The following is a 7,992-nucleotide window of genomic DNA, read 5'->3' as shown; positions in this document are numbered from 1 at the left end:
GCCCGGGGCCAGTGCTCGTCATGAGTGTTGGTCCAACCTGTTAGCCGCCGGTGGCCACCAGGGGCAACTCTGGAATGGCCTATCGGAAGTTTGGACAATCCGGTGTGCCCTGAGAACGAGATATGTGCAGCTCCTATCGGGATTTGTCGGCACATTCGGGAGGCTTTGCTGGTCTAGTTTTACCATTGTCGAAATGTCTTGCGAACCGGGATTCCGAGACTGATCGGGTCTTCCCGGGAGAAGGTATATCCTTCGTTGACCGTGAGAGCTTATGATGGGCTAAGTTGGGACACCCCTGCAGGGTATAAACTTTCGAGAGCCGTGCCCGCGGTTATGTGGCAGATGGGAATTTGTTAATATCCGGTTGTAGAGAACTTGACACGTGACTTAATTAAAATGCATCAACCGCGTGTGTAGCCGTGATGGTCTCTTCTCGGCGGAGTCCGGGAAGTGAACACGGTCTTGGTGTTATGATTGTGCGTAAGCAGTTTCAAGATCACTTCTGGATCACTTCCAGCTTCACGACCGTTCCGTTGCTTCTCTTCTCGCTCTTATTTGCGTATGTTAGCCACCATATTTGCTTAGTGCTTGCTACAGATCCACCTCTTTACCCTTTTCCTACCTATAAGCTTAAATAGTCTTGATCTCGCGGGTTTCGAGATTGCTGAGTCCTCGTGACTCACCAGATACTATCACAACAGCTGCAGGTGCCGATGATACCAGTGCAGGTGTTGCAACCGAGCTCAGATGGGAGCTCAACGAAGATCTTAGTCGTTGCTATGTTTCGTTTCATGTTGATCAGTAGTGGAGCCCAGTTGGGACGATCGGGGATCTAGCAGTTGGGTTATCTTCTTTTCTTTTGGCTTCGTCCGTACACGGACTATGTGTGTACTCTGAATGATGTATGATTTATTTAAGTACTTGTGTGAAGTGGCGATTGTAAGCCAACTCTTTATCCCAGTCTTGTTCATTACATGGGATTGTGTGAAGATGACCCTTCTTGCGACAAAACCACAATGTGGTTATGCCTCTAAGTCGTGCTTCGACACGTGGGAGATATAGCCGCATCGTGGGTGTTACAAGTTGGTAATCAGAGCCATCCCCGACTTAGGAGCCCCCTGCTTGATTGTTTGCTGGTGTTGTTGAGTCTAGAACAAAAATGTTTTGAGTCTTAGGATTATAAATATCGGAGAGTAGGATTCTTTTTACTCCTCAGCCCCTTCGTCGCTCTGGTGAGGTCTCCTGACATAGATGTTTTGACTTTCCTCTCCTTAGATTTCACTAAAAAAAATTAGGATCACGCGGGTATCTTGGAATCGTTCCGATGGTTTTGTGACGAGAACATTGTTCTTGGTGCCTCCTGACATTTAGGGGTTGTGGTAGTGTCCCGGGGAGTTGAGCTCCGAGGTGTTGTCGTCACAATTTTATCATTGCAGTTCTGGAATACCTGAGTTTTGCCGACATCGAAAATCTCTTTTATGCAGTTGTTGGTGAGATAACCTCGACGTCACCCAGTACTGGAGAGTTCGGGAGTATTGCCATAGCTCGTATAACGGATGCTTTTCGAAGGTTGAGGTACACGATTTCCGAAGGTTTCTTGGTTATGTGTTGACGGATGGATACAGCTTGGATGTAGGAATTGTTAGTTTTGGGTGAGATATATATTGCTTCCCCTGTATCCCCAACACCAGATTGCATAACCAGAAAGTTTCGGGAGTTTTATAGGTGGGAATTCAAGTAGCTCTAGTTTTTTTCTTCTTTCCGACAGATGCATGATATGAGATTGGGGTTCGACGTCTAGTGGTCCGCCTATCCACGGTCGTTTTTTACAGTGGTCTCGTTGTGTCTTAAAGAACCCTTGGCTATGCTGGTTCGGGGACACTTCGTATGTCATGTGCACTGCCTTGTACATGATGGTGATGTTCGATCGAGCCCGTGTGGGCCCCACCACGAAAACTTCGGACGAAATCTCTATCATATGTTTGTTTCTGGCTTATTCTGCAAGCCAAATCCTTTGTTTTGTTTTATTTGTGGTATTCGAGTTGCTTCGAAGTCAAATGTTGAATCCATACCTTACCTAAATGGTGTTCTCATATTTCTATGTGAATACTTATCCTTCTTGATCATCGAGGTTGTCATGTTAATTCTTTTCCAATCGGCGTGCTTCTCTTCAAGTGGATCCGATCGTTTCAACATTTGCGAGATCAATTCTAAGTTTTTCTCAACGGTGTTTGTTCCATCTGCCCCAAGCTGCCTTTGTTTTCCCGCCCTCCCACCCTTAACTTCAAGAACTCATATATTTTAATCAAGTATCCTTTTATTGATGGGAAGACTCTCCATTCTTTTCCGTCAATGTTCTTATCCGGTGATTCTCAGGAAGATACTAACGGAGCTTCAAGTTTATTATTCTTCATTCTCGTATTCTTCTTCGGTGTATTAATTTCAAGCTTTGGTGTTGATTATATCTCTTCCTTTTGTTTCACATATCTTCCCATGTGAATTTCTTATCCAAGGCTCTCTTATTTATTCACCTCTCCTAGTTCATATCCGGAGTGTTGAAGTTATCTCGGAAGATTTGTGCTTCCATTCTCTATCCGTTCATCGTTCAAGTTATTTTGAGGTGGTTATCTCATTCAAGCCATTTAATTCAACCGATGCAATCCCCCCTTTCAATCAATCGTTCAACGGTGTAACTTTGAGTGGGCCCTAACCCACAGGTCTTTTTCCAGGATCTTACCTGACTCTTCTAAGTATCAGGAGCGATTCTCAAATTCATTTCCAAGTTTGACGTAAGAATGAATTTCCATCAGCCGGATGTCTTCTTCAAGATCGCTTTCAAATTCTTTTGATCGTTGGTTCAAACTTTCTATTCTTCATTCTGGAGTGCCTCAACAATTCATGGTGGTTCTCATCATCATTCTCAACATTTGAAGACCGAGGAAGAGATTTCTCCTAAAATCTTGGTCCATTCTCTTGAAGATTCATGGTTCTAGCTTTATGCCATCCTCATGATTGTTTTTGATTGTGACAATTCTTTTCTTACCATCCAGAGCATTTCATGAGTTGTTTCCGTTTCTTTCCTCCGAAGGCCATCATGTCATAATTCTTCATTCTCAGCGTGTAGCTATCGTTCTCCAAATTTTACCGGTGAATCGTTCAAATATCCTCTAATCAGTTCATGATCTCTTCGTTCTCAGGTATCTAAATCCCTTCAAGTATCTTCATTCGTTTTCCAATTCTTCTCGGTGAATTGTGCCTTTTCTACTTTCATTTTCAATTCTTACGGTGGTTCGTTCAAGAGTTCTCTTCCTTCGTTATCATACAGATTCATTCGGTTTTTTCCAATCCTACCGGCGGTTCGTTGAAGTCTTTTCTCAAGTTTGCGCTATATCTATATTAATCCTTTCTACGAGAATAAGTAGTATGCCAAATCCATTGCTTGTCATCAATTTAAATTGATGAAGGATAGGCATGACACAATTCTTATTCTTGTTTCATCCAGGTGATTAATTCCTTCTTCCGGAGTTTGTTCATCAGGAAGTAATTCTCGGTTCCAAGTTATTCATCTTTCTTGTCCGGAGTTCAAAGTTTACTCATTTCATAGCTCCATCTAAATCATCGCAAGGCTTCACCTTGTGTTTTCAACTTCTCTTTCTTTCTATCATCCTTTTTTACCAGAGTTTTTCATGGAGGCTCTACATGGTGGTTCGTCAAGGATTCCTTTCATCCTTCAATTGTTCTTCAAGATTTCTTTCAAAGTTAAGATCCGCCAAGCTATACTCTAAAATAAACATGGTGCTTAACACATGTTTTGTTTTGAGGAGTTCAAGTATTCTTCATCTTGCATTTCAAAGTGCAATTCTTTCTACCTTATCTTTTGAGATGGCATTATATCATTCTTGACATTTTCCATTCATGTTTCGCGATTCACATGTTGTCTAGAATGAGGTATTTTAAATCCATCAACCACTTCGTTGGATTTATCTTGGGTTATATTTCACCTAAAGCCTTCCCTAAGGAATGTTGCTATTGTGGTGCTTATCAATGATCCAAGTTATCTCTCTATCATCTTGTTGGAAGAAGTTTTTTTTTCATCTCGTTGGTGTTATCAATTATATTATTTGTTTCCATAGTGGCAGAATTTCGCCTCAATTTTGAGAAGTTTTCCATAAGCCCACTACAAGCTTATTCATTTCGTTGTTAGTTTTCCAACAACTCCGTTCTAACCTTCTTGGAAGGGTGCTTTCCAAGCTCATTTGTGGCAGAAGTTGGCATTTTCTTCTCCATTCTGTTATTCCAATGATCTATCTTCTATTCTTTCTTCCGAAGACATTGTGATGTTGCTCTTTTCACTCATCATCTCGTTTGTGAGGATCGTGTTCTTTTCGTGCTTATCCATTTAACCGAAGTGTTGTGTCATCTCTTCAAGTTCTTTCATCTTATCAAGTTTTGCCTCTCTTTTCAACCTTAGTGCTGTCTGAAATCCTTCTTACCCATTGTGCCATTCTTTCAATAGTTCCGGAGGCAGTGTGTTGTTGATTTCATCAAGTATCATCCCATCTTCTCAAGTTCATGTTCTATTCCTTCCATGTTCAACCGGAGTGCTGCCCGAATTCTTCCTCTCTCATCTTGTTTTAACCGGAGTGGTTTCAAATTCTATCTTGTCCATTAAACTCTTGATTCATGTCTTTGCAACCTTCAAGTCCTCGTAATGTTCCTTGTTCCTCTTTTCTAACGGATTGTTTGCAATCTCGTTCATCTCTATTGTACTCTTTCTTTTAAATTGCTCAACCTCTCAAGGTTCATGGTTTCACTCGTTTGTCAAAGAAGCAACTTAGTTTTACCTCTTCTCTTCCTCTTTCGTTTCTCTCCGGTGCCATCCTAGATCTCAGGACGAGATCCTCTTGTAGTGGTGGAGTGTTGTGACGCCCCGAGACCGACGCTCCAGAAGACTTCCATATTTTCGTGATCACCGTGTGTTTCTTTTGTGCTTGCTCTTTTATTTTTGCATTGCATCATGTCATCATGCCATCATGTCATTAATCTTTGCATCTCAACTCAACTAATAAATTGCATAGATCATTGATCTATTTAAATCGAGGGATATTCACATGGTGATTTCTCTTTAAAACATATTCAAAGTCTCCTACTATTATTAGGGAGCTATAATAAAATTATTCCGTTTATTTGGAATTAACCATAACCCACTTGCAAAATATCCCATGCCGTTGTTATCTCAATTCTTGGTCTCCAACCTTGTCCATAATTCCTTTCATCATTTTCCGGAGCTCCACCAAAAATCCGAACATTTTTGGACCTTCCTTTTATCAAGTCCTAGTTCAAACCCATTTGAATTAAATTCAAATGAGTTTGAATTCTTATCGTTCGATCTTGGCCATTTCTATTTCCTTGGAACCAGCGCATTTTTGCGAGTCCGGGAAAATTACCCCGTGCGCAAATTCTTTCCTTAACCCTCTCTTTCTTTTTCTTCTCTCTAATTTGTTTTCTGCTAAAGGAAATAAGAGTAAGAGGGAGAGAGGAGCAAGCCCAGCTGCAGCCTCAGGCCGGCCGGCCCAAGATCCAGCCAAGGCCCAACCCTAGCGCCTATCTAACCCTAGCCCCGATCCCCTCCTCTCGATCCCCTGGTCTCTCCCTCCTTCCCCCGCTCGCGCCGCTAGAGAGGAGCGAGAGCCTCTCGCTCGATCCCGTAGCGCCGCCACCTCACGCCCTCGATCTCCTCTGCCTCGCGTCGCCCTCCGTCGTCCCCGCCGCGCCAAGCCCCTCTCCATCGACCCCGCGCGCCATCGCAGAAACTCCATCGCCGTCAGCCGGTGCAGCAGCGCCACCGCAGTACTACCCCGACCTCCGCGACCACCACCGCCGGACCTCCGTCCTCTGCCTTCTCCCTCCTCGCAGATCCTCCTGCTGCTTCGTCCCCGTGCTACCTGGTGACCCCGCCGCCGCTTCGACCAGCGAGTCCAGGCCGCCGAGCTCGCCTGGGCCGCATGACCATGGCACCGCCGGCCTCCATGGTTCGCAGCGCCCTGCTTCTCCCGCGCCGCGCCTCCTTCCTGTCCGCCTCGCCAAGCAGCACCCCCGCCGGCCACAGTTCCTGCTGCCGCCTTCGTTGTTCGAGGCCAGCGCCTTGCTTCTGTTTTGAACCAGGGGCCAACGCCTCAATCGCTCCCGTCTTCGGTTGCTGCCCCTTCACGGCCATCGCACACAAGAGCTCCACCCACCTTGCTGCCCTGCTGGCCTCATCGCCCCTCTTGTTGCTTCCAAGACTCGGCAACCAGGGAAGCCTAAGGACGCCTTCGTGGATTTCGCCAAGACCCCCACACCGGCAAGACTACAACCCTGAAACGGCAAGGTCGACTATGTTTTGCTGCCTCTCTGGATCGCCAAGTTCCACAAGACACAAGCACCCCGACAACGTGTACATCTACACCGCCAAGACCGGACCGACAAGTACATCGATGTCGTGTGTACCACTACCGTCGCCCCGAAGGCGTTGGATTCTTCAAGTACCTCTCCGAAAACGAACGTGTACCACTACTTCAACTACTTCCACTACGACCGTTGCGAGAACGTCTACTTCCTCTTCATTGCACCGAACTCGTTCCGCCCCGAAAATGCACGCTTCGAAGGTATAACGCCGAGACGATGCCCGTGAACGAATGCATGTTGTATGAGATGAACCGTATGTTTGCATCATGCCCGTTTGTTTCGTGCACGTTCCTCCTCGTTTGCCATGCCGTCGACCCGTGGGAACCCGGTAACCGGGAGCACCCCACCATCTTGCATGACTCGCTCACGCTCACTTCCTTTTGCACCGGTATCTCCGTGAGCTACCGGAACCGATATGTTGCCGTGGCATCATTTTTGAATTCGTTGCCGTGGCACCCCTTTCGTTCCGCCACGGTGAAAAATGCTTCATAACATGCTCATGTCAACATTTTCATAAAAAATGCATAATACTTACATATGTCATCCGCATCATGATAACAACAATTAAAATGTTTAAAATTGTTGTTGCATTAAATTGCTAAATAACATGGGGATTTTCCGGAAGTGTTGTTTGTGTTTCCGGCCTCATTTAAACTTGCCTAAATAGTTAGTTTACTTATGTTTCACCTCTTGCCATGTTTATAACCACATGTAATATTGTTGTGTTCCTAAACGAGAGAGAACTAAATAATTGGTGTGGTGTTTCATAAATATGCAACTCGTTGCATATTGAGCTCTACTTAACTTGTAGTGTTGTTTGTGCATATTGCCATGCCATGCCTCATTAAACCGGACATGCATCATACTTGATTGTGCATCATGCCATGATTATGCTTGTGTGTTTACCATGTTGTTTGCTTCTTTCCGGTTTGCTTCTCTCGTTAGCTTCGGTTCGTTCCGGAGTTGTGAGGATTTGTTCGACTACGTCCATTTGTCTTCTTCATGCACTCATTTTTCTTCCTAGCGGAATCTCAGGCAAGATGACCATTACCCTCGATATCACTTCTATCTTTGCTTGCTAGTTGCTTCGTTCTATCGCTATGTTGTGCTACCTATCACTTGTTTATCATGCCTCCCATATTGCCATGTCAACCTCTAACCTTTTTCACCCTACCTAGAAAACCGTTGATTGGCTATGTTACCGCTTTGCTCAGCCCCTCTTATAGCGTTGTTAGTTGCAGGTGAAGTTGAAGATTGCTCCATGATGGACAAGATTATGTTAGGATATCACAATATCTCTTATTTAATTAATGCATCTATATACTTGGTAAAGGGTGGAAGGCTCGGCCTTATGCCTGGTGTTTTGTTCCACTCTTGCCGCCCTAGTTTCCGTCATACCGGTGTTATGTTCCTTGATTTTGCGTTCCTTACGCGGTTGGGTGATTTATGGGACCCCCTTGACAGTTCGCTTTGAATAAAACTCCTCCAGCAAGGCCCAACCTTGGTTTTACCATTTGCCTACCTAAGCCTTTTTCCCTTGGGTTT

At 44.7% G+C, this 7,992-nt stretch overlaps 1 pseudogene; it reads left to right on the top strand.

The window, feature by feature from the left end:
- LOC119309472 overlaps positions 1–6,160 on the top strand; it is a 141,108-nt pseudogene extending 134,948 nt beyond the window's left edge.
- The last annotated feature ends 1,832 nt before the right edge of the window (positions 6,161–7,992 follow it).

Source organism: Triticum dicoccoides, chromosome 5B (assembly GCF_002162155.2).
Source record: "Triticum dicoccoides isolate Atlit2015 ecotype Zavitan chromosome 5B, WEW_v2.0, whole genome shotgun sequence".
Lineage (NCBI taxonomy): Eukaryota > Viridiplantae > Streptophyta > Magnoliopsida > Poales > Poaceae > Triticum > Triticum dicoccoides.
Note: the sequence above shows the minus strand (reverse complement) of the source record. Positions and strands in the feature narration are given on the sequence as shown.